Raw genomic sequence first — 27231 nt, 5'->3', positions numbered from 1 at the left:
GCATTTCACCAATTCTGTAAATCCATATTTTCATCAATTCTATGAATCTCTGTATTTTCATCAGTTTTGTAAACCTGCATTTTAATCAATTCCTTAAATCTGAATTGTAATCAATTCCTTAAATCTGAATTGTAATCAATTCCTTAAATCTGAATTGTAATCAATTCCTTAAATCTGAATTGTAATCAATTCCTTAAATCTGAATTGTAATCAATTCCTTAAATCTGAATTGTAATCAATTCCTTAAATCTGAATTGTAATCAATTCCTTAAATCTGAATTGTAATCAATTCCGTCAATCCGCATTTTCACCAATTCTAAAAATCTGCATTTTCATCTAGAAAGAAATAATTCTGGAATTCTGAGCTTTCATCAATTCAGAAGTAATTTCTTTCATTTATTCTGAATTTTCATCAATTCTAGAATTCTGAAAAAATTTGCAGCCCCTGTGTTCTAATTATTGAAGTGTAGTACCCGCTGAAAATTCATTTTGCAAGTGTTTTTTCATATTTTAAATGTAATTTTTGTCGAGATATTAAATATATAATATGTCACTGTTTTAGCAACATATCACTACGTTGACTCGAAATTTGCCATTTTAGGGACTGAACACAAATAGAATGAACTCAACCATTTTATTATTCACAATGAATAACGATTTCATGTGTGTGTACATGCTACAAAACTAAACCAATTTATTTAGGCGAAAATTAAATCGAAACGTGAGCTGACTGAAAACAAAATTTATCCACTGACCAAAATAAAAAGGAAAACTTATATTAACCGATATTTAACCGCATAAAATTTTTCTTAATTGAGTTTAACTGAAATAAATTTTTATTTAAATAATAAATCAAAAAACTAATTTCTTTAAAGCAAGAGATAAACATATTCTTTTATAATATTTATTAATTCAGAAATTAGTGTTTCAAGTCAGCAGCAGAGGACGCTAGTAAAAACACGTTTCCTTCAGGTGGGTGAATCAACACATTTTTTTAATCACTTTTTTAATTTCTTAACCAAATTGCTGATAAATTTTGCGTACGATTACTGGTTGCTTAACAATTTTAGAAGTTTCGGAATTCCTCCAATTCCATCACCTGCAATGACGAAAATCAGACTGAGGGCAATCGACTTGTTGCGGGAACACCTTCAAAATTCAACTACTTCCGTCTGGAGGGCAATCGACTGAGCCCATTAATACTAAGGGGCCGTTCAAGTATTACGTAAACAAATTTTTAGTCATTTTTGACCCTCCCTTGTTAGCAAAAGTAAGCAAAATTCTGACCCCCTCCCCCTTGTCAGAAAAATTTCGTCATCAGCTCTGCCCCTCTGAAACCTAACGGATATTGGTGGGATCACAGACGTATACAGGTGGGGGGGGGGCCATAGAGGACTTGTGCTCCCCCCCCCCCCCCCTCGACGATCAAAAAAAATTTTTTTTCAATGCCAAAAAATATTTTTTTAATGGAAATTTCGGAAGAAAACAACTTTATATGTTATTTTAATCAATTTCTGTTAATTTCAATGCTATTTTAAAGCTATGAACTCAAAATGTATCTTTAATAAATTCATTGCGACTCACCCTCTTAGCCATATAATGATAAATCGCATAAAGGCCCTTGGCCCGTGGACCAAATATGACCCTGGGGGTTATTTGATGCGGCCTGCCCTCCTCAAACCTAATTTTGTAAAAATGAACTAAGCGGCACATTTACAGATCGCTTAAGTGCCCCGTAGTACAATTCCAGAGCATTTAAGCGGCCCGTGGCACATTTTCAGATCACTTAAATGATGACCCGGGACACAGTTCCAGAACACTTAAGCGATCCGTGCCATATTTAGAGATCTCTTGAGTGACATGTGACGTAGTTTTAGAGCAGTTAAGTGGTCCCTAGTGCGGTTCTACATCACTCAAGTTACCCGCGGCACATTCTCAGATTATTTAAGTCATCCGCGGCATATAATTACGCAAAGTGATGCGTGACACAGTTCCAGAGCACTTAAGCTGCCCGGACACATTTCCAGATCACTTGGATCCGCGAAACATTTAGAGATCACTAAATTGGTTCTGTAGGGCACTTATCAATAAGGGGGAATGTTACTTCAAATGCCCACAAACTATCGAAAGAGTTTTTCTCGGTTTTGGCGCACCGAGTAAGATGCAATTAAAAATATTTCATATTTTCATAAAGGGTGGTTGATGACGTAAGCATTATCCAAACCCCCTCCCCCACTTGTCATCAAAAGTCAGCAAATCGGAAACCCACTCCCCCCCCCCATCGATGCTGACGTAATACTTAAATGACCCCTAAGGATTGAAAAATCAATACAAAAATATTTTGAAGTTATGCTAAACACAATATCTTAATGCTGAAAACATCTAAAGTTCTACACAATATGGCCACTAAAAATGCCGAATATACATATAACAATATCGAAATAAGAATTTACGGCAGGAAAAATTGAAGAAAGGCATTTATACAAAACAAATTTGAAAATAGGCAAAAAAGGCATTTATGGCATTTTGCCTGAACCTCCGGGCTCTAGTAGTAATCAAACAAAGAAATTAATTTTCATTACACAACAAAAAAAAATTTATAAACCAAAAATGCAAATTAATATTAAATACCTTAATTATTACGGATTATTTACTCTTCCATACTAAATACGTGTTTGGGGCAGTGCCGTCTTAAGGCATGGGCCCACCCTGGCACGGCCCGGGAGCCTCAAGGGAAAAGGGGCCTCACAAAAATGAGATCTGGTTGAAATTTCCGAGAATTTGCCTGGTAGGGCCTCAGAAAGACCACTTGGCCTGGGGGCCCCCCATGATGCTCTTAAGACGGCCCTGGTTTGGGGTACATATTAGGCGTCCTCTACTACTTTTTCCCATTAAGTAATTTAAAGAACACGTTTTTTTTCTTTGAACACATTGGGTAAGAATGAAGGTAATTAAAAAACGCTCTTTCTATCCCCATTCACCAAGAATTACTGTAATTTCAGTTCGAAGTGCTCCACAAGTCAGAGAGGGGGAAAGAAACCGTTTAGCCTTTTCTGCAGCGACGCCTTCAAATATAGAGTGGCACATTGCGCAATTTCAAGACATGTCCTGGATTAAGAGCAAAACCAAAAACATTTTTAAAAGCAATTTCTTCAGAGAAGACTTTTCTCTCAGATGACTTGAGGGGTGTCCACGACCTCTGAGATTTCAAAATGTAAATTTTTCAAAAATGAACTCACGAAAAAAAGAAATCACTAAATTGCTAATCAAATGCAAAAAACTTCGTTTCTTAATCGGTTAATTGGTTCTTTCAAAAGAACGAAGTAATGAGTAAAAATGTAAAAGTATTCAAAAAGAAACTCTTCAAACACATTTTTCTGAGATCTAATTTCTGATGTTTTTTGCATCTGTCTCCATCTATAAGATTTAAAAAAAATTACTGCACAAAAAAATTCTGAAATTGTGTAGAAATGTTTACTCGGTGTGTGTTTAAAATGAGAACCTCCGATTCATCAATGGGAAGTATTATTTTTTTTAAAATGTTTATATATAATTTATATATAAATGAAATTTTTCTTTTCTTCAAATTTTTAAAATTCATAAAATCCTAACGAATGGTCAAGCTTTCACATTTGAGGTTCATTTTACTGATACGTGTCGTATAATTATTGCTACAAAATTTCAGAAATATTGATGTGTCTGTATTGATGTTTGTTTTTAGTCTCTTACGGACAAGCTCAAAAACTGCAATCTGAGAAAATTGCGTTCATAGTGTTTTTTCTTGTGTACATTTACACACTATAATTCATTTCTTTTCGGTTTTAGAAGCAAAATTAACATATTGATACGAAATTTTTTGTATTTCATTTGCTTCACAATGGGGTATTTTTCAGTCACTCAAAATCGACTTTAGGGGGTCGTGACTACCCTTAACACAGAAACAAATATTGAAATCAGAACAGAATGGATTTCTCCTTATAAAATGGTAGAATTCTAGAATTTCCAAAATCTCACCGAACAATCCAAAGTGTAGCGGACACTCAAGAATCTAATACATAAAAAAAATATTTTTATTTCTTTCGTGGACAAGTTATAGGCAAGAACATTTCCTGCCGTAAAAACAACGTGCGTGAAAAATTTTAGTATGTTTGCGCGTCGGAAGGTTCTGCTGAAAGGAACTTTCTAGATCTATTTCCTAAAGCGATTCACGCATATACGCCCTATTTATTGACAAGCCAAGCAATGACGACTGTTAACCCTAGCATTTTTGGAATGAAACACCATGTGCGAAAGAGAGATATTCCTCTCTGTATTCTTAAACAATGACAGAAAATCAAGTTGGCAAACAATAAATGGCATTTTCATGCTACTAATCTATATAAATCATATAAATACAGTATGTTGCAACATCCCATATTTTTTTCAAGTACTGACAATAATTTTTTTTTTGTCATGTAATAGCATTCAGGGTAACTCATGCATGCTTAATATATCTCCTCAAAAACAATGTTTTCTTCTGGCTATTTCAATTGTTTGTCAATTAAAGGGTTAAACATTGAGGTATAAAAATTTCTAAAGTCAATTTTCTGCAGAAAGAAAACAACAACATTTTTCTCTTAAATGATTTGACACCGAAACAAGTTTTCAAATCAGAACAGATTCCCCATAAAATATTAGAATTCCAAGAATTTTTCAAAACTCACCAGGGGGATCCGAAAAAATCCTCTTCAAAGCGCAGCCGACACTCAAGAATCCAATATATAATAAAAAAAAATGTTTTTCTTGCGTGGGCAAGTATGGGGGGGAAGAATATTTCCTGCCGGAAAAACAACGTGCGTAGGAAATTTTAGTATTCTTGCGCGTCGGACAGTTTTGTGTTTGTGTCTTTCTTAAAGGAACTTTCTAGATCGATTTCCTAAAGGGATTCACGCATAAGCCCTATTGTCCAGCTCTTTTTTCTTTTGTTTTTCCTTTAAGACTTTTAATCGAAGTACGTAATAATGATAACAACCAAGAGGGAAAAGAGAATGTCTAGTAGCGTGTAATATATCCAAGTGTGTAACTGGACGAGCTAAACAGCAAGGTGAAGGATAAGGAAAAGGCCGTGCGTTATTTCTTATTTTTCTGCTGCGGTCTTTCATTTTAATTCCCTTAAGGAAAAAACTTGGGAAGATATTATTTTAAATGAGTGACCTTCCTCTTGAACGAATCGGTCTTGTTTTCTTGGAATAATAATAACGATGAGAGAAAGAAAAAAGTTTGTAGAGAACTATCTGTGTGCTATGGAAACAATGGTGGAAATACCTTACCCACCACGTCCACAGCTATAAATTACATATAACTTTTTTCACTGACAATAAATATACAGGGTGTTCCATGAATTCGCAAATTCTTTAAAATTCCGTAATAATTGAATTGGTACATTTTAATGCAGTTAAAGTTATTCTCATGTGAAGGGGTTTTTTTTCTTTTTTTGGTACACAGGAAAAAAAATTGGATCAAGTTTTTTGTTTAAGGGCGGTTCAAGTATTACGTAAGCAAATTTTTAGCCATTTTTGACCCCCCCCCCCTTGTCAGCAAAATTTCGTCATCAGCTCTGCTCCTCTGAATCCTAACTCATATTTTCATAAGGGGTGGTTGATTACGTAAGCATTATCCAAACCCCCCTCCCCCTTGTCATCAAAACTCAGCAAATCGGAACCCCCCCCCCCCCCCCCCATCGATGATGACGTAATACTTGAACGGCCCCTTATGGAGGGCGCTGAACAAAAGCAAATCACATGATTTTTTTACCGGAATCTTTTTTCTTCGATATCTTCTGTGTCGGAAACGTTCGCAAAGCCCGCCGGCACCACCACGGTCGACTGAAATTGGTTTTCTGTGGTTCCTATCTTCGAGGCGAGAATGCGAGCCGATGTCGCAGTTGAAAAGTCTCGCCACAGAGAGTAACAGGCCTGCAACGGTACAAATCTTCAATCATTATACTTCACTCATAGGTTGAAAAACAGATGGCAGATGACAATACTGTAACGAACATTACATAGAAACAAACCTCACGTTAGGTTGACAAGTGTGTGCGTGTCACGTACACGCACATTCTAACATGTGTTAATTCATTACAAGTTTCACAGAGGAATATGGATGAGGTGCATGTATGGTTTAGTAGCAGTAGCAACCAAATAGTACTGCACACATACTAGGACGAAAAGGAACGAGGTGCGGCAATTGCGATTAGGAAGGAAAAAACGCATAAAGGTGGAGGAAGGGATGTGTCCGCATATGGGAGGGGGATAGGGAAAATAAACGGGGGGGGGGTTCTGAAATGAAAGGCCGGTCGTCCACTGGCAGCGATTTCAAGCGATAAACCAGTTGCGCGCAGTTGTCGGTATTCACAAGACTGATTTCATTGCACAGAAACAGGGACGCCCGAACATATATACTCATGTTGCTAAAGCAACACCAATCATTTGAATGGTATTGCTCAGCACCACCAATCATCATTCAAATATAGCTCATTTCCCCCCTCAGTTCGGGCGATGGGAGATTTACCAAAAACGGGACATTTTTGTTGAATGTGTGATGCATGGTCTTCATACATACTCAAGTGAACATTCTGTCCATTACTCGAGAAATACCAAACATTTTCGACTTCCGGCGTCCCTGCACAGAAAGTAAGAGAACGTCATCCACTGCAAACGATCTTGAGCGAGCGACATTTGCAGACGAGCGAGGAATCGCGATGACTCCGCTCACAGTGGGAATATACGCTTCTTGTATTATCTGCGAGTCTCACCTCTCTCCTTGTCCGCGTCTGCATGAAAGCTCAAAATTTGATAATTGCTGTTTATGGGTTGGGATGGTAAATAGTAATCGATTAAATACAATTATTTATTCATTTAACTTACTACAAGACCACTTTCTCCTAGTTTGTGTCAGATATCTCATTAAGTATGGACTTAAGCATGGAGTGCAGTTGTGAACTGAGTAGCGAAGAAGTCACTTTCAGTTAAAGCCACATTAACCCCTTTGCGATCAAGGACGTAATATTGCGTCCAAACGCCAGTGGAATAAACTCAAACAAGTCTATCTGTTTCCTTTCCTTTCTCCTCAGCACCACAGAATTTTGTTGCAACCCTATAGAAAAAAGTAGTTCTTTTCATTTCTGTGATGAGGAGGGAAAACTTCTATTCTAAGGTTAAATAGGTTGTACTAAATGTATATACTCGCATGTACGTATATACACGTACATACGAGGGGAAAGAAAACAGGTTGGTGAGGGTGAAAAGAGAAATATACTTTATACCTACTATATATTTATCTGTAAGTATTACAGATAAGAGAGAGTATAGTAATATACTGTTTTCCTTTTATCTGTTTTTTTCTCCTTACTTTTCTACTTTTTTTCCCTTCCTTTTTTCTAACATGAAATCAAGTTAGATTGGAATAAGGTTATCAAAACTTGTATCATATTTATCGCGGATTCGTTAAGCAGAAATCATTCGAATTTCTCGCCAATCGCGTCTGGGGAAAGCGGTTAAGAGCGGCTTTGCTTTTAGTGAACGACGGCGGACTCAATTTCGTTGATTGCCACTCGCGTAGCTTGCCGCATGTAGTTACTTCCAGTGGACGATCGGTCTATGGGTTTGATGATGATGATCCCTCCACAGAAGCTCTTCTTTTTTTTAAAGAGAGACAGAGAAAAAAATGGGGAAAAAGGACCAATCAGCAGATAGAGTTTGGAAGCGAAAACAAACTTGTTTGTTCAAATCACGCACCTCGTGGAATTTCTTCTTTCTCTCCTTTGTCTCACTACACGAGTATGTGCGACGTATAACAAAACAATACAACTGTTTTCGTCGCTAATCTCTATTCTACATCGTCGTACCTCTTGGTCACCACACTATGTGCACGGCCTTACTCACAACTCCCAAGTTCACTAACAGCCATACTTACGGAACACGGAGCAGTATTACAAGCCTGAGCATCCTAGGGCCAGCTCCGAAGACGTATTCGTACATTTGTACGCACTAAAACATGACCAGGACTTCTGGGCTTCTTCAAAAAAAAAAAGAAAGAGACATGAACGTGTCATGGTGGTTTTAAGAAAAATTAATACATAAATGTGCATATCCCTTTGGTGACCCCCACACAAGCAAAACTTTTCCCGGGCTTTTCAATAGCGAACTTACATCATGAAAAAACGAAAATTGGTTTTTGTCCCGGGGCACCAAGTGTGGAACCCTGTCAGCCTCGCCCATGTGGGGGCCATAAGCAGTGGGGAATATAGCAGCATAGCCCTCCCACCATTTTGGAGCTAAGCTGGAAAGTGGGAAGAGAACATATTTACGGTACCGTGGGGTGGGGGGGGGGGGAGACACAAGTAGTACACCAAGCTTTGAAGAAAAACGCAGATGCTAGAATAAATGGCAGCAAGTAAAATGGATATTCACAAAAATGTGAGAGGAAACATATTGCATATATCGAAAGTGAGAAAAAGGTTGCACGAAAAGGCAAGCAAACTGATTGACATTTCATTATTGCAAACACTCAATACTCAAATAGTCTTTTTACCCAATACAAAACTTTCTCAACTAAGGATTCATTATAGAGTGCTTCTAAATGATTGATTTTTCAAACTTCATTTCAAACGTTTAAATTAACAAAATGAAATAAATCTAAAAAAATTAATTGGCTTGAACAACCTTCATCTCTGATATTTTTAAACGAACGCGAAGATGAACAAAACACCTGGAATTGATTTTTCGAGGAAAAATTTCCGGATAATGCAATAACCATTCGGATCTTCGATAACTTCCTTCAAGGAAAAATGAACGCAAAGTCCGTAACGTGTTTAAGCGACAGGAAAGACGTTATTTCCAAACTCTTGGAAGACGTTAATTTGGACGTTTCTTCTCGAGGAAGACGAGGAAGATTCCTCAAGAAATTGTCCTTGGCATCTTCACAGACGGAGGAAGTTCAACTGATTGAAACGGGGAAAACATTATCACGAAAAAAAAATCGCTCACACGAATATCTGCAATAAATTACGAAAGAAATATCCAATTTAGAAAAAAGAGGGGAAAAAAACAGCGGCCAAACACAAGGTAAAATGAAGTGAAAAAAAACGGCCATTTTTTCAATAAATGATGGATTGAGTAGATAAGATGGGAAACAAATGAAGGTGACACGAACTATCAAAATATGATGGAAAAATGGCACCCACGATCGATACTGAAAATTGAGAGAAATTACTCAATTTTTCAATGCTGGAATCACATTGAGTTGGAAGAAAATGCGTACTCAACATATAACTTATTTGTACACGGGAAGAAACTGGGCCACGTCTAACTCACGTGATGCTTGCTCATCGAGTCCATCAAAGCAAACCCAAGTATTTCATATAATTCGGGTGCAGTACACCAACACCTCCTATAGAAGGTTGAAGGAGGTATTTCAAGAGCACACATGGCACAACGGCTGATGAAATGGCGAAAATAAAAACAAGTTAACACATCGCAAGCTAGGGCATGAGATCTCATCCAATCTGCTGTGTGTGAATGAAATTTAAAACTCCTTCTTCAAATACAAAGACAAATACAACGCCACAACAGGCAAAATGCCCAACGAGGTGGCTGATAAAAAGATGCCCATAAAAATATGGTTGTCATATATTTCAAAAATACAGTAACCCAATTAAAAATGCAATTAACACAAATTATAAACAATATATACACGTGGTAAAATATTATGCACAATGCCCATAAGGAATACTTATGGTTGTCTTATTCTAAGAAGGGATAGTTTCTCGATTTACCCCAACATGTTTATCGTATTTCTTTTTAAACGTGTCAATTGTGTTACAATTTACTACCTCTTCGGGTAAGCTATTCCATTTATTAACAACTGCAGAAAGTTTTCGAGTGTAAAATCTTTTGCCATATTTTGAAAACGGGAAAAAGAAATGGCTTTCTGATTAGATATTTTTTCCTTCACTTCCCTTTGTCTAAGGTTGAGATTACACTATAAAAGTTTGATAAAGGTTCTTTTATAAAACTTGCGAAATGCCACCAATAAGCGCATTGGTTACATTGGAGAGAATGTAATTGATAAGAGTATTGGTTGTTTTTTCCCTAAGTTTTATAAAAGGACTTTTATCGAACTTTTATAGTGTAATCCCGGCCCAATTTAAGTTGGGGGAAAAATATAATGCACGGTATTATAACGTAACAGATGAAGATAAGTACTTCTTAAGTAAAAGTAGGCCTATTATTACAGGTTGACTTTCATATCGGGTCGAATCACGATGAACGCAGTCGAAAAAGCATGAAAAATCTGCAGAGGGAGCCATTAAAGAATGGAAATTGAATTTTCATGCGTATTGGCGAACCCTGGTTGGAATGTAAATAGATATTTGAAGAAAAAATATATATTTCTCAGAAATTTATATATGACGTACAGATATAATTAGAAAAATCGACATTTTGTCCAAAAAAAGAAAAAAAAAACGTAACGAGCAACCCCTTATATTCCTTAAGGTTTCATTATCGATGAATGAAATTTTCATAAGCGGATTTATACGCCGCTGTGAACTACATAAGCAGGGTGATTCAAAACTCAACGTACAAATTTTAAGAGAAGGTAGAAAACACACAAAAACAGAATCACATATGTAAATATGTCCGGAAACTCCAACCTGGAGTGGAGGTCGTTAATCCAGGTGGAGGATTAACGAAGTTGCAGAAATGACAACCCAATAATGGGTGGAGAAAAACTCTCCACCCCCATGAATGGTAAGAAATTTGAGCACTTGTTGTGATACTTAACGTGCACATTTACTGTCCTCGTGTAAAGTATCGCTAAATAAAGGGTTTACCTCCCGTATTGGCTTGTCATTTCTGCACTTTCGTTTATCCTCCAGTTGATCAGGTTTAGGTTTCCAGTCATGCATTCCTATGTGATTCTGTTTTGTTTTTGTGTTTTCTATCTCCCCTAAAAGTTTGTACGTTGAGTTTTGAATCACCCTGTATACACTATGGTATATTTTTTCTCAAAGTAGTAATATTTGCATTTATGGATTAGACCGGTATTACACTTTAAAAGTTCTCTGACAAAAATCTTTTATAAAGTAAGGTTGACAAAGAAATGTGGTCTATAAAAATGAAATATCGTCTTTTATAAATTTGGTCAAATTTTTTATAAAAGACGAGCTTTGTCCAAGTTTTTTTTTAAAATCAAAGTTAGCCTCCTTATCCAATATTTTATAAAAGTTTAATTAAAAGTTTTATAAAAGAATTTTTATAAAACTTTTTTTATAGAGTAATTCCGGTTTTATACGCGGGTAATTAAAGAAATTACGGAATCCGACCAAAAATATCAAGCAAGAAGGTCAGTCGATTTAATCACCAGAATCATCATAACATTACAATTATTGCAAATACACAACATTAAGCGAATAGAATGCTCGGGGGGGGGGGGGGGTTTATTCTTAAAAAGGTCTCTTCGCGTTCTCCCTTCGCTTTTCCGAGGCTTAGTTCGTCCCGGCTTAGAGTACACCGTATACGGTTTAGGAGACCATCTTCAGAAAGATATAAACTTGGTTGAAGGAGTACAAAGAAGAGCCACTTGAGAGACCACTTGCGGTTATGCAAGGCTTGAGCTATGAAGAGGGACTTGATTCGTTGGATATGTTTTCTTTGGAACAACGTAGGCGCCGTGGAGATATAACTGAATTATTGAAGATTTTCAAGGGGGAATCGATACGATGGATCATGAAGTATTGTTATGATGTTATGTTGATTTCTGGAAATGTCCGGGCCGCTTAAGTGCTCTAAAACTGTGCCACATGTCACTCAAAGGATCTCTAAATGTGCCACCGATCACTTAGTTGTTCTAGAACTGTGTCGCGGGCCACTTAAGTGATCTGTGAATGTGTCATGGGCCTACTTGAGTGATCTTAAAATGTGCCACGCGCCACTTAAGCGATCTGTAAATGTGCAGCTTAGTTCATTTTTACAAAATTAGGTTTGGGGGCAGGCATTATCAGATAACCCCCATGGCTACATTTGATCCGCGGGCCAAAGATTTACCATATATGGCTTAGAGGATGGGTCGCAATGAATTTCTTAAGAAGAAATTTTGAGTTCTTAGCCTTCAAGCAATAGCATTGAAATTAATTGTAATAACATATTATAAAAGTATTTTCTTTCGAAACTTTTAATTTTTTGTATATATTTTATGAAAATTAATTTCTGATAGTCGGGGGGGGGGGGTGGCGGCACGATCCCTCTATGCCCCCCCCCCGTACGTCTCTGATCCCACCAATATGCGCTAGGAGGTGGGGGCAGAGCTGACGGGGGAGGGAGAAGGTCAGAGTTTTGCTCACAAAGGGGGGGGGGGAGTTGAAAATGGCTAAAAATTTGCTGACGTAATACTTGAACGACTCCTTATTATAAGGATTTAGGCTATGAAAACCATATTTTTAATGAGCTTTTTCTAATATCATTTATTTTTATATAGTTATTATTCTTTCTTTTTTTCCAGCCACCTTGTTGGGCAATTTGCCTGTTGCGGTTTCAGATTTTGTACTTGCAAATTTTCTTTACACTACCACGGAATAAAATCACGTGCAGAAAAACACATCATTAAAAAGATATTCCAAAACACATTGCAAGTAATTAAGTCGTTAGTGAGAGTGATCGTCACCGAATTGTCGGTCATTTTTACTGCCTCTTTCAGAAAGAAATCCATTTCCGAGCATTTGTAGAAAATGTTTTCTTAAAAAAAAAAATCAATACCAAAACATAACCGAAGTCTTTCTCGATGGACAGCATATTCAACTAGACAACGAAACAACAAAAATTACAGTCTAGACGGGGAATAATTATAGTCTTTAATCAGTATAGACTGAAAAGTTAAGGAAAAACAAAAACAAATCCATACTGATGTCTTGTTGAAATATACAATCAAGTATAAACCTCATTGGGATTTGAAAAGCTTGATTAGATTGATAGTACATGTAATAAATGGAAGCAAAACCGCAATTTCTTCAAAGATATTGCAGTGGTCACTTTCACTGAAGCGGATCTTTTCTATAGTGACCTTCCAGTTACTGGTTTTCTCGTTCTCTTCCACGCACATTTCTCTTGGAATTCTCTCATGTCCGTTGTAGTTACATGAAGAGAGACGAGACTGACTACCAGATAATTGCTTCCGCTTTTTTTTTTTTTTTATGCTTCTTATATATCCTAATAACAAGGTGACTCAAGTCAAACGGAAGTGGATCTTGCGCAACGAGGTTTGTGTTAATTCTTCTTTGAGAGAAGTATCCTTTCTCGTTTCCTCTCTTATCAGACGCTGTTTTTCTCCTTACATCACACATTTTTCTTCTGAACAATATTATACGATTATTAACGGGAGACTTATTTCTTTCTTGAAACTGTTCTCGGTGTTGACCTCGAACTTTGAAAAACAAAACAATACTTTGGAAGGAAAAGAGATTCGAAGAAAATTAGAAGATTATCTGTGTGCAGTATACCGTGTATTGAGAGAAATATCTATCTTGCAAACGGCAATGATTCAATGAAAATTTCTAGTTTTGACGAACTTAACCCTAAATGGTTAACCCCCATGAAGACGTATAGAAATTTTTGACGTGAATGCGTCTTTTAATTCGCCCTACGATGCTGGGAATATTCGCAAGAAGTAGCGTGACGAAATTCTTTAAACACTCATATCTCAGCAAATACACAACGCAAGAGAGTCAAAAGCAATCGTATCGTCAGATGCAAAATTGCAAAGTTGCATTCAATGATATCATTCCGGTTTTGATATCTCTTGCAGTCTGGGCAACACGCCTTCTGCCCTGATTCGTGACAATTTAATTCACGCCATATCTCAAAAAGTACGCAACGCAAGTCAAAAGCAATGGTATCGTCAAAGATGCACATGGCAAAGATAAATCAAATAATATCACTCCGGTTCCAATATCTCTTCCCATCTGGGCACCAGGCCCACAGCCCTGATTTTTAACAAATTGTTTCCCGCTATATCTCGAGCAGTTCATAACGGAAATAGACGACATTGGTATCATTTGTTAGCTATTCCAAACACAAAGCCGATGATAATGACATTAATTTCATTATGTCAGTACCTGCCACGCAATTCAAGGCACAAAAGATACATTGACGTCAAGTTAAAACTTGCGGCCGTATCCATGACACAGCCTACCCCAATTTTTTTTTAGAAAATGCGGATTTAATTGGTTGCATACTTTAGCATATTTTCAATCGAAACAATATATAAGCAGAGCAATTTAATTAATCAGAGTAGTTTTTAATTATATGAAATAATTACTTGAGGCTATTAAGGCTATTATTCTCTGAAGCTCAGATGTACTTTGCCTTCAAAATCTTGTTCAGGTCGGGGTTACACTATAAAAGTTTTATGAAAGTTCATTTGCCAGACTTGTGTGTGTGAAAAATGCAACCAATAATCTTATCGGTTACATTTGCTCGAATGTAATCGATACGCTTATTGGTTGCATTTGTCTAGTTTTATAAAAGAACGTTAATAAAAACTTTATAGTGTAATCTCGGCCTTAGCAAAGTTGAATAGTTTTTAATTTGAATTTTATTTTACAAATTGCTGAACACGTAAAATTTCAGTAGCTCTCAAGAAAAATAGCATCAACTCCTTCTAGATTAAAAAAAAGTATTGCACTTACATAGCCGTATTTTGATACTGAAATGGCGCTAAAAGATGTACTTACTAAAAATACCAAAAAACCTGAGAAAAGAAATAGTATAATGGGTTTTTTTTGGACCATGTATTTCCCATGTATATTCAAATACACACAGGACCATAGAGGGTTAAAAGAAAGGTAGACAAAAAACCTGAGGTTCACGTGTAATAACACTGACAAAACAACCCGGTGCTGTCTTGGTTTTTTCCATATACATACTAGGAGTATTGAAGAAATTACAAACCATTGTAGAGAGGATAATCGTGTTTGAAACGCATTGTTCCGGAACCAAGGTAACTGAAGTAAATATTCTAAAATATTTAGTGAATATTTATTAATTTCCAGTCATTGTTGACGTCCAAGAACCTAGCTCTGACGAACTTTTAATATTTAATAATGACGGACTTCGCATATATCCCGCTTGGTATATATGCCAAATTTGGTGAAGATCGGTCTGAAATTGTAGATTAGTATAAAGAATATGCACACACACAGAACAGGATATCAATTTTATATGTATACATGAATAAATTCAGGCCCCAGAAAAAATGTACAGAAATGATGACAAGTACTTACACACACAAATCATCTCAAAAAAAAAGAAAATCACTAAACAAAAATTAGTGAAGAATCAGAATTAATGAAAGAAATATTTTTAGAAGGGGGACCGTTCAAGTATTACGTCATCATCGATGGTGGGGGTTTCCGATTTGCTGGCTTTTGATGACGAGGGGGAGGGTTGGATGATGCTTACGTCATCAACCACTCTTTATGAAAATATGAAATATTTTTAATGGCATCTTACTCGGTGCGCCAAAAATGAAAAAAAACCTTTCGATATTTTGTGGGGACTTGAAGTAACATTCCTCCCCCCCTATTGATAAGTGCCCCACAGAGCCACTTTAGTGATCTCTAAATGTTTCGCGTATCCAAGTGATCTGGAAATGTGTCTGGGCCGCTTAAGTGCTCTAGAAATGTGTCCCGGCTGCTTAAGTGCTCTGGAACTGTGCCACGCATCACTTAAATAATCTGAGAATGTGCCGCGGGTAACTTGAGTGATGTAGAACCGCACCGGGGTGCTCTAAAACTACGCCACATGTCACTCATGGGACCTCTAAATGTGTCACGGATCGCTTAAGTGTTCTCAAAATGTGCCCCGGGTCATTTAAGTGATCTGAAAATATGCCATCGGCAGCTTAAATTTTCTGGCATTGTAGCAGGGGACACAAGCGATCTGTAAATGTGCCGCTTAGTTCATTTTTACAAAATTAGGTTTTAGGAGGGCAGTCCGCATCAGATAACCCTCCGGGGCCATATTTGGTTCGCGGGCCAATGGACTTTACGCGATTTATCATTATATGGTTTAAAGGGTAAATGAATTTATTAAAGATAAATTTTGAGTTCATAGCCTTCAAATGGCATTGAAATGAACAGAAATGGATTATAGTAACATATAAACGTATTTTCTTCAGAAATTTCAATTACAAAAAATTATTTTTTTGCGTTAAAAAAGTAAACTTTTGATCGGGGGGGGGGGCATACGCCCCCCCTATGCCCCCGCCCTCTGTGTACGTCTCTGATCCCACCAATATGCGTTAGGATTCAGAGGGGCAGAGCTGGGCCTTCGTGATTTTTCCCTTCTTATTTTAGGTAAGAAGGGAGAAACGAACATCACGAAGGCCCCGGGCAGAGCTGATGACAGAATTTTGCTGACAAGGGGGTAGGGGAGGGTCGGCGTTTTGTTGAGAAGGGGGGGGGGGTCAAAAATGTCAAAAAATTTGCTTACGTAATACTTGAACGGCCCTAATAGAAGAAGATTCAGAATTGATGACAGAAATATTTCCGGAATTGAAAGAGATCCCAACTAGTGGAAAGAAAAAAATTTGAATTGGAGAAAATGCAGAATTAATGAAAAAGATATTTCCGGAATCGAAGAACATTCAGATCTAATCAAAGAACTCTTTTCATAATTGAAGAAAATTCAGAAATAATGGCAGAAATACTTTCAGAATTGAAGAACATTCAGAATTGATGAAAGAAGCATTTCCAGAATTGATGAAAGAAGCATTTCCAGAATTGATGAAAGAAGTATTTTCAGAATTGATGAAAGAAGTATTTTCAGAATTGATGAAAGAAGTATTTTCAGAATTGATGAAAGAAGCATTTCCAGAATTGATGAAAGAAGTATTTTCAGAATTGATGAAAGAAGTATTTTCAGAATTGATGAAAGAAGCATTTCCAGAATTGATGAAAGAAGCATTTCCAGAATCGTTGAAAATTCAGAATAGATGATAAAAGTATTCTCAGGCTTAATAGAAGATACATTTTTAAAGTTTAAGCAATTTCAGAATTAACTTCAGGCATATTTTCGGAATTTAAGATTCAGAGCTAATCAACGAAATATTTCCAGAGCCGAAGTTGTTTGTCGGCTCTGCGGCGTTTCTTGGTCGGCACCAGAATTAGCGGGAAAAAAAACATTTTAGAAGTGAAATGTACTGTGAAAATGACAAAACATTTCCCTCTCATAGAATTTTTTGCAATGGTGTTTCAAATGTTATATGAATTTTGCTCAAAATTTGAAATGAAAATGCCTTTTTCACAAAAAATTAAATGGGTAGTCGAAAATTTATTATTGTTTTCACAATTTTGAGACGCTTCCTGTCAAAAAAAAATAGTATTTGTACCATAGGCACCGGGACTTAGTGGGCTGAGGCCATTTGAGCACACCCCCCATTAAATTTTGAAAGGGGGCTCAGCCCCGTCCCCAATAATTTCTGAAGGAAACAATGCAATGCACTTTCCTCATCCTGCGTACGTGCTTAAGTCCCGTACATACGGGACGACCAACCCTTTCAGCGCCCCCCCCCCCCCACTCTAATGTTTCCTTCATGTCGGCGACTCTGATTTGTACATTGTTACATGCACATTATACATTATTTATTGTACGTAAGTCTACTCCAGTACCATTTTAAAGGAAAGTAACGAGAAAGGAAGTCGGATACCTTAAGATACATCCAATAGCAATTCGTAAAATTTACACCGAATTCCTATCGCATAAATTTTATTCCAAACACAAAATATTAAAGTTGTTTTCCTTTATTTATCATAATGTAACATACGCGAAATTAGAGCTATCCAAGGTCAATAACAAGCTGAAATCGAAATATGCATCTAATAACCATACATATTTTTGCCTAATATGTGTGATTACTGATGTCCCAGCAATGCAATAGGGCATTTATTATTTTTTTTTTGGTAGAGAGATACTATCTCATAGATATAACGGTATTTTTCTCATTGTTTCCATGAAAAATTTTCTAGAATTTTTTTTTTTAATGTCTTCCTGTACTAAAACGTTTTTTGTTTTTTTTTGTACTATGAAAGGGAAGATGATGATCTTTATTGCTATACGTGATGATCCGCCATAATTACTTTGTTTTTCTTCCCCAACACCAAGAAAATACGCATTTTTTTTAAGTTTATTTCCCTGTGTTGAAAAAAAAAATGAAAATTTCCATGTTTCTCTAACATTAAGTTTCGAACTTTCTAAATGGTGGTGGTGGGAAGGGAAGGGAAAGGAAGAAAATATCGGCAAGAAAATACTCTATTTTTTTTCCTGCTGGGAAATATTTCTCTGTTTTAAAGGTAATTAACTCCAAATATGTGATTTTTTATTTTTATTTTTAATTGGTAATTTCACTGGCTATGATGGTTAATGTGAATTATTTATAGTCCGTTTCAAGTTAACTTTGCAGTGAAGAGGAAGCTACGAGGGAACCTCATCACTCGTTGCTTATGGCATCAAAAGACTTAACCAATGTATCGATGAAAATTTGATTAAATTTCGCTACATTTACCATTTTTACCGGCGATTGCCAATTGCCGTACAGCGATATACGATCGGAGTTGGTATTGCGGTAAAGTAGTAGTAGCCCACTTGGCCCCCGTCCCTATGAAGAGGCTTTTATCTCTAAGTCACTCTTTGATAACTCACATATATGCTTGCAAATCCTCTAGGTGATTCTTTTGGTTGCTCACTGACCTGGTGCCTTGCTCTCTAGGTGACTTTTGGTTGCTCACTGACCTGGTGCCTTGTTCTCTAGGTGACTTTTGGTTGCTCACTGACCTGGTGCCTTGCTCTCTAGGTGATTCTTTTGGTTGCTCACTGACTTGTGCCTTGCTCTCTAGGTGACTCTTTTGGTTGCTCACTGACCTGGTGCCTTGCTCTTTAGGTGACTTTTTTGGTTGCTGACGTGCTTGCATACTCTTTTGGTCACTCATATGCTGTTCTGGTCAATTTCATGCTCACAGAATCTCTAGGTCACTCACTGAGCTTGTCTCTCGATTTCAACGTTACTGTTTTGATCATTTCCGTCGGTAAGGTATGGACGATTTCTAGGATATCGCACCAAAATGTCGTCGTGCTTGCTATAGATTTTCTGATAATGGTAAAAAATATTTTTTTCTAATTTAAAAATTTCAAACGAAGAAACATCGGTTCAAAACGATATACAAATACAAATACAACGCCACAACAGGCAAATTGCCCAACGAGGTGGCTGACTTAAGAACATCATGGATCCCCGAGCCATTTTTTGGAGGCCCTACCTACTACTACTACACCACACATGCGCCCCGCCCACACCCCCCCCCCGGAACCCCCCAACGAATCGGTACATGCGGGAATGTGCGTGTACGTGTAGTGAAACCTGACGTGAAGTTTTGTTGTTTCTCTGTAATGCTTGTTATGTGTAGTGCTGCCATCTGCCACTAGTTTTTCTAACTATGAGTGAAGTGTTATGATTGAATGATTTATTGTTGTAGGACTGTTGCTCTCTGTGGCGAGACTTTTTAACGGGGAGATCGGCTCGCATTTGCGCCTTGAAGTTGGGAACCACAGAAAACCAACTTCAGCCGACCACCAATTTCATTATTTTTTCAAAGTCATTAAAAAAATTGAAATATTCTGTATAAATGATCATCATAAGACTACGATTTATGGGAACTTTATTTTGCGGCGAAGGAATACACACTCTCTACCTTTCTCTCCACTGCAAAGTTAACCTGAAACGGACTATAGTGTGGAAGCTTTTTCTGGGGGTGCCGTCCTCCGTGAGGGCGTGTGCGGAAAATTCACCGACGACAATTCAGCGCTACACAAATCATTGAAAGGGAAATTCACCGACAAGCAATTCATCGAAAAAGTGACATAGTGAGTGAGTGAGTGAAGAGGCGAGTGAGCCAGTGAGTGATTGATCAAGTGAGTCAGAGAAGTTGGTGAGTTAGCCGGCAAGCAAATGAGTGAGTGAATGGGCGAGCGACTAAGTGAGTGAGGAAATTAGTGACTGAGTAAGTGATTGGGTGAATAATCGAGTAGGGAGAAATAGCTCAACACCACTTATAGAAGAACGTCTCCGCACGAAGTTCGTGATGTCACTGAAGAAGGCCATTTCACTTATTTCCATTGGATATAGAAGGCCGACGCATGCGATTTTTTTACCTTTTTTTGCAGCATATCCAATGGCTATAGGTGTAATGGCCTTCTTCAGTGGCATCACAAGCTTCATGCGGAGGCCTTCGTTCGTCTATAGGTGGTGTTGGCTAGCCCATGTCGGTACGATACTTGCCTAAATAAAGTACCAAAGGATGTTTAGAGGTATCGCGAGTTCGATACCCGGTTTGTCCTCGTCAGAAACTTTTCTGACGCGGGGGTACAACAGAAACGGCGATATGACTACAGGAAAAAGATTACTACTACAGGGAGTCCCACACCGAGGAGTTAGCGCACCAACCTCTCGGTGAATATAAACAAATGGCTGCCATTCGGAACCGGCAATAAATTGTAGGTCCCGGTCTTTCATGTGCACAATTATGTCTACAATTTCGTGTGTGCAGAAAATGACCGACAAAAAGGATCAAATGATGAATAAGTGAGTGAGTGAGTAAATGAAGGAGTTATATTGTGACTGAACAAGTGAATGAATGAATGAGCGAGTGAGTGAGCAAGTGAGCAAATAGGTGAGTGTGAATAAGAGCAAATCAAATGAGCGAGTAAATTAGCAAGTGAGTGAGTGACTGAGGGAGTAGGGGATTGAGCAAAGCAGGTAAATGAGCAAGTGAGCAAATAAGTGAGTGAGGGAGAAGGTGATTGAGTGAGGGAGAAGGTGATTGAGTGAGGGAGAAGGTGATTGAGTGAGGGAGAAGGTGATTGAGTGAGGGAGAAGGTGATTAAGTGAAGCGAGAAGGTGATTAAGTGAGTGAACGAGTAGCAGGCCGTCTTAAGAGCATCATGGGCCCCCGGGAGAAGTGAATAATGAATTTTTTTGAGACCCTACCTGGCAAATTCTCGAAAATTCCAACTAGATCTCATTTTTGTGAGACCCCCAGGGCCGTGCGGGTGGGCCCATGCGTAAAGACTTCACTGGCGAGCGAGTGAGAGAGTCACTCATGAGGTCTCTCCCTCACGAGAATACGGTCATTCACTAGCTTACATTCACCAACTCATTCACTCACTTGCTCACTCGGTGAAGAACTGTTATTGGCGAATTTTCCTGGCGGTGATTTTTCCGTAAATCCTTTTGGGACGATCCGCGTCCATCAGGAAGAGCAACTTTTTGCTGCTGCCGTAGATGTTCCACATTAATATTAGGATTAGATTCCAAGTGGAACGCGTGCCCATTAACAGCTTAATGTTTATAGTTTTATCGCTTATTTGTCAGGTAACGGACGAGATTTAAGACGACGTTACGGCCGTGGACGTACGTATAAAACACGCAGCTGAAGCGTGACGTGTGTTATCCCTACCATATAACACACTCACACACATTTAGTCGTAAATTTTACAAATTCCTCTACAAACAATGTGGTTGGCGTCTTTTTTTTATGCATAAAACTGATAGATGGAGGTTTTTTTTCCCTCCGCTGTGTGTTGTGTCCCTTCAATGTTCAAGAAATATGACGTCTTCTCACTTCCGAGTAGTAGTAATGTGTACGCATATTAATTTACACCAAGGGTGCTCAACCTTTAGGAGAGTGCGGGCCACTTCACTGGATTGAAAACGCGTTTTGGGCCACTCAAGGGATCTGGGACTGTACCGCGTGCCATGTGGACACGTGGAGTGAGCCGCTTGAGTTGTGTGGAGCAGTACCGTGGGCCGCTTAATTGCTTTGGAGTGGGTACCCCGCAGGTCACGCGAATTATTTGTATTATGTGCCGCGAATGACTTGAGTGATCAGGGAATGTGCCGAGAGCCACTTAAGTCATGTAAAAATGTGTCGTGGGCAGCTTGAGTGATGTGGACGTGTACAGCGGGTAACTTGAGTGATGTGGACGTGTACAGCGGGTAACTTGAGTGATGTGGACGTGTACAGCGGGTAACTTGAGTGATGTGGACGTGTACAGCGGGTAACTTGAGTGATGTGGACGTGTACAGCGGGTAACTTGAGTGATGTGGACGTGTACAGCGGGTAACTTGAGTGACGCGAAACTGCACCGCGAGCCGCTCGAGTGGTCTGGAACCGTACCACAGCTCATTCAATGATCTTTAAGGATGTCGCAGGTCACTTGAGTTGCCTGTGAATGCGCCGCCTGGTTCATTTTTGCAAAATTACGTTTGAGGTCGCGGGCCACGTCAAGTGATTCCAAGAGCCGCATTTGACCCGCGGGTCATGGTTTGAACATGTGTGCTTACGTATTCATGGCATCGTAATCTAGACCTGACCAGGCCTAAGCATCATGGGCTTCCTGGCAAGTGATGGTCCCGATTAGGCAACCAATTTCCACTTTTTATTAATGAAAATCATGATACAGTAGATCCTCTCGGTAACGGGCACCCACGGGACCAAAATTTTTGTCTGCTAACAGAGAGTGTCCGGTAATGGGGGAAATACGATATACAATGGGACCTAGTCGATACGACTTCCATATTTACACAACGTTTGGCTTCGGTCGCAATAGGATCCTCTACATTTTAATATATGTTAGTGTACAAATGATACACCGGTGGTTATGCATAATCACCAATAGTCTTGATAAAGAAAGTTTGATTAAATTTCACTCGATTTACCATTTTTACTGGCGATTGCCAATTGCCGTACAGCGATATACGATCGGAGTTGGTATTGCGGTAAAGTAATAGTAGCCCACTTGGCCCCCGTCCCTATGAATAGGCTTCTGTCTCTAAGTCACTCTTTGATATCTCACATATATGCTTGCAAATCCTCTAGGTGATTCTTTTGGTTGCTCACTGACCTGGTGCCTTGCTCTCTAGGTGACTTTTGGTTGCTCACTGACCTGGTGCGTTGCTCTCTAGGTGATTCTTTTGGTTGCTCACTGACTTGTGCCTTGCTCTCTAGGTCACTCTTTTGGTTGCTCACTGACCTGGTGCCTTACTCTTTAGGTGACTTTTTTGGTTGCTGACGTGCTTGCATACTCGTTTGGTCACTCATATGCTGTTCTGGTCAATTTCATGCTCACACAATCTCTAGGTCACTCACTGAGCTTGTCTCTCGATCTCAACGTTACTGTTTTGATCATTCCCGTGCTTACACACACTCTACGACATTGTTTTGGTCATTCTCATGCTTTCAAATCTAGGTCAGTGGTTCTAAACCCTCGGAAGCCCGCTGCCCGGTAAATCTCTTTTGCGTAGGTGAAAGGCCCGGTCATACACACAACTAACGAGAAATTAATGGGAAAAATGAAACTGCGAATCACTCACGAGGTGTGATCACTCACGATGTGACTAGTGTTGGGGCCCCGGTATTGGGCCACGGCTCGGTGGTTGAGAAACACTGCTATAGGTCACTCTTTTAGTTGCTCGCTCACCTAGTGTTTTTATCTCTAAGTGACTATAGATTTTGGTCACACACTGACCACCTTCTCCGCCTGAACTAGGCAGAGGATGCGGATCTACGATTTTACCGCCTCTCTCAGTTTGCCGACCTTTTCTACTAATTTTCTTCACCAATCATTCCTGAAATTTGCCGTCCCTCCGAACTTGCCCCACCCTGGACTGCAGCCCGCTAAGCTCCTCTGCAAATACGCCCCCTCCCCCTTTGCAGCTGTGGTCTTACATACATGAAACAAAAAGGCAGAGCTTTAATTGTGGAAATGTTCATGAAAATCTAAATGATATAAAAAAAATTAATTATGAATTATATTAAAAATTAAAATGATATTAAACAAATAAAAAATGAATATTATGCTTGAAAGCATCCCCCCCCCGATTATTTTTGTTTTTTATAGAACGGGGGGGGCCCTTGGTCTGGGGAAGGGGGTACCGGATTCGTCTTTTTCGAATCTTTGACCGCTTGTTTTCAGAATTATGGATGGGGGGGGGGGGGAAGGTGAGTAAAATTGATGCCGTTTTTCCAAATTAACCAAGGAAATTTTCGATTTAAATTGCTGCCCTGCTCCACCCCTAAAGGTGTAACAGGAAGAGGGGCGATGGAGAGATTCTCCCCCTCCACGTTCAGTGAAAAAAACTTGTATTATTGGCATTGGCGGAAGAGGCGAGGGTGGACATTCGCCCCCCCCCCCTATCACTTTTCACATCCTCGGTGATTCACCCACCTCCCTCCGTGCGAAGAGTCGGCATTCGATTTTTTTTAAGGCCTACCCCCCCCCCCCATATAAGGAGAGCGGTGGCTGACAGCAACGCTCGATGGATGGTTGAAATTTCATTCCCTTCCCTCTGGTCCAGGGTACCAGACCCGTCTGCTCCCCGCCCCCCCCCATCCCCCAGTTGTGACCCTGAGCAGGATATTGATAAATCCCAGTCTTTTGGAATTTATCAAAAAATGATCACAATCGTTGTCTTTTATTCGAACTAACAAAAATCTTAAAAATCTTATCCATGCGCGGCTTGAGCTTAGCTGCTGCTCGGGTGCAAAGCCTCACCTAGCGCCCCTAGAGAAGACTTTTCCAGTAGGCTGACAGGGCTTTACCATAAGGGACCCTTAAAAAAAAACTAGATTTTTTGCAGTGCAAAGCCAATCAGAATTTACATGATCCGTCCATTGCATACATCCCGCTTTTGAAAAGATTGCCCGGTTTTTTGGTTTACTGTTCTTAATTATGCAAAATTTCTCAATTCACATTATAGCTGTTGATATTTATCATTGAGTCATCATTATTGGCACTTATCCTGTAGAGACAGTATAATGAGGTGAATTTTATTTAAAAAATTATTTTTTTAAAGGGGCAGAAAAATCACTAGATGAGGGCATCAGCACTTGCCCCATATTCTTGTTTCCGCTAGGTATTGCTGTCCCAAGCTCTGTCTTTTCCCGTAAGTTTTCTCAACGTGTGTCGGCAAGGTGTGCCTCAAAAGAATGATATCACGTACAGAGGCGTATTTACGGGGGGGGGGGGGGAGGTGTGGCTTAGCGGGCTATAGGCTATGGGTGGCAAATTTGGGAAATGAGGAAATGAGTGATCATGAAAATTAGTATAACACAGGAGAAGGGCACCAAAATTTGCAAAACTATAAATTCGCCTCTTCCCAGAGAGCAAAGGGCTATAAAAAAAATAATAGGTTGGTGAGCATGGCCCCTACAAGAGTGGGGCTGGCAGGGCTCTATCCCATGATCCCGGAACGATTCTTATCATTTTTTGAAAGAATCTTCCTCTCTCATTTTTTGTTTTTTCACACTCGTAATTCACTGTGGAGGAGCCCGTGAAAAATCTGACTAGGAGCTCACAAAAGATCCCAGTCTAGGACCTGCAGTAAGATGTGATGAACATGTTAGCGAGTGACGAAACGAGTGAGCTAGAGTTTGCAAGTCGGCGAGTGATCTAAAGAGTTTGCAAGCCGGCGAGTGATCTAAAGAGTTTGCAAGCCTGGGAGTTTCTAAAAGACATATAGTGCGCATGTTAGTGACCAAAACAACGTGTGCAAACACGTGAGTGATCAAAAAAATAACCAGGTAAAGAAAAGGGGACCAGCTCGGTGAGCGACAAAAAGAGTGACCTAGAGAGCAAGGCACCATGTTAAGACATAAAAAAGTAGCTAAGGAAGATAGGCATGTTTACAGGCTGAGCAGACTATAGCCCGACAAATTTAAGAAACAAATGGGTCAAGAAAATTAGACTAGGATGAGAGAAAAGTGGAAAAACTTTAGTAGCCCACGGCCAGCTCAACCATAAACTGTCACGTGAATTTTTAGTATTGGAAGTTTTAAAAAAATTTGGTGTCTAATCACAAAGCCTAAGCTGCCGCCCCTTGCAACCTGCCGAGCTGGTGCACGGCACCACTTGCACCCTCGCTTAAGCCACCCCTGATCTTATCAAATAGTTCCCAATAATTATCGCAATCATAATTATAACTATCTATATCAGTCCTTCCCAACCATTTAGATGTCTTGGACCCTCCCGCCCCCCCCCCCAACGTCAGAAGATCCATTTCGAAGCTGCTCTCTGATAAAATCCAAAATTTATCGTTTTTTTTCATAATTTGCGTATCATAAATAATTGAATGAATTACAATTTCGCAGCAGAGAGTATATCATTCATTCATTCATTCATTGATAGTAAATTGGAATGACCCCACGGACCCCGTATAAACACACTCGGGGACCTCCAGGAGTCCGCGGACCACAGGTTGAAAAACATTGTTCTATATAAAAAAAATTGCCTAGTATTTAGGATTCAAAGAAAATATAATATTAATTAGAAAGGGTAGAGAAAAATAGGATATTCATGAAATATTTCGGATCACTTCAATGAGAAGAATGGGGGGAAAAAACTACACCGTAAATATACCTATTTCAGTTCTTCAAAAAATATTATATATTGAATGGTTAAAATTCATAAAAGAATCTGAATTTGTCGATAATCAATTTCTATGCCATAATATTAATAATATAATTGCACACTTACAATTCGTCAGTAAATGTTTCCCATCATTATTTTCCTCTCAGTATGTAACTCCACTTATTTTGTTTTCGTTTCCTTGTCACAGTATCACTAAAATATCGTTATGATGTCGAGTGGGAAGATTGCCAACAAAAAAATGATTCAGGAGGGAGGTAGGAGTGTATATTTTGCGGGGAAAAAAAAAAGTGTGCCAATTGGGTGCCGTTAGTCCGTTTTATGTCAGACACACTTTATTTCTTTCCACCCGAACACCGACACACACAAACACGCACACCGCGAGCGCTGTACTGTAATAATAATGATGATCAGCTGATCTGCTTTCTGTAAACACACCGACTTTCGAGAGACAACTTTCACTTGAAATCGCCAATGTAAGCCAAACGCGCCAATATCTGTGATTTTTTTTCAAATTCGGTATAAACAAGGGTCTCCCGAGACTATCCAGGAATTCATTTCTGAAATAATTTCATTCACTAATTCTGGATTTCCCTTGATTTCGAACTCTTCTTAAGTTTTTAACTTATTTCTTTCATGTTTCTGAAATTATTCCTTTTATTAACGATGAATTTTCATTGATAGTGAATTGATAATTTCATTCATTGATAGTGAATTA

At 38.8% G+C, this 27231-nt stretch overlaps 1 protein-coding gene across 3 annotated transcripts in view; it reads right to left on the bottom strand.

Moving 5' to 3' along the window:
- The window catches only part of aop (ETS variant transcription factor anterior open), a 79321-nt gene extending 52402 nt beyond the window's left edge, over positions 1 to 26919 (bottom strand). The window contains exon 1 of one of the 3 annotated variants that reach the window (XM_089254569.1): positions 26622 to 26919. The gene's annotated coding sequence lies outside the window, so the exon portion shown is untranslated. Of the gene's footprint in view, positions 1 to 4703; positions 5061 to 26621 lie in introns of those variants that run through there. The other 2 variants (XM_089254567.1, XM_089254568.1) reach the window with 2 other exon arrangements.
- Positions 26920 to 27231: the final 312 nt, after the last annotated feature.

This window comes from Pholcus phalangioides, unplaced genomic scaffold (assembly GCF_987345545.1).
Source record: "Pholcus phalangioides strain wild (caught in Gottingen) unplaced genomic scaffold, Ppha-v1.0 ptg000042l_1, whole genome shotgun sequence".
Taxonomy (NCBI): domain Eukaryota; kingdom Metazoa; phylum Arthropoda; class Arachnida; order Araneae; family Pholcidae; genus Pholcus; species Pholcus phalangioides.
The sequence above is the reverse complement of the archived record's forward strand: the minus strand, read 5'-3'. Positions and strand labels throughout refer to the sequence as shown.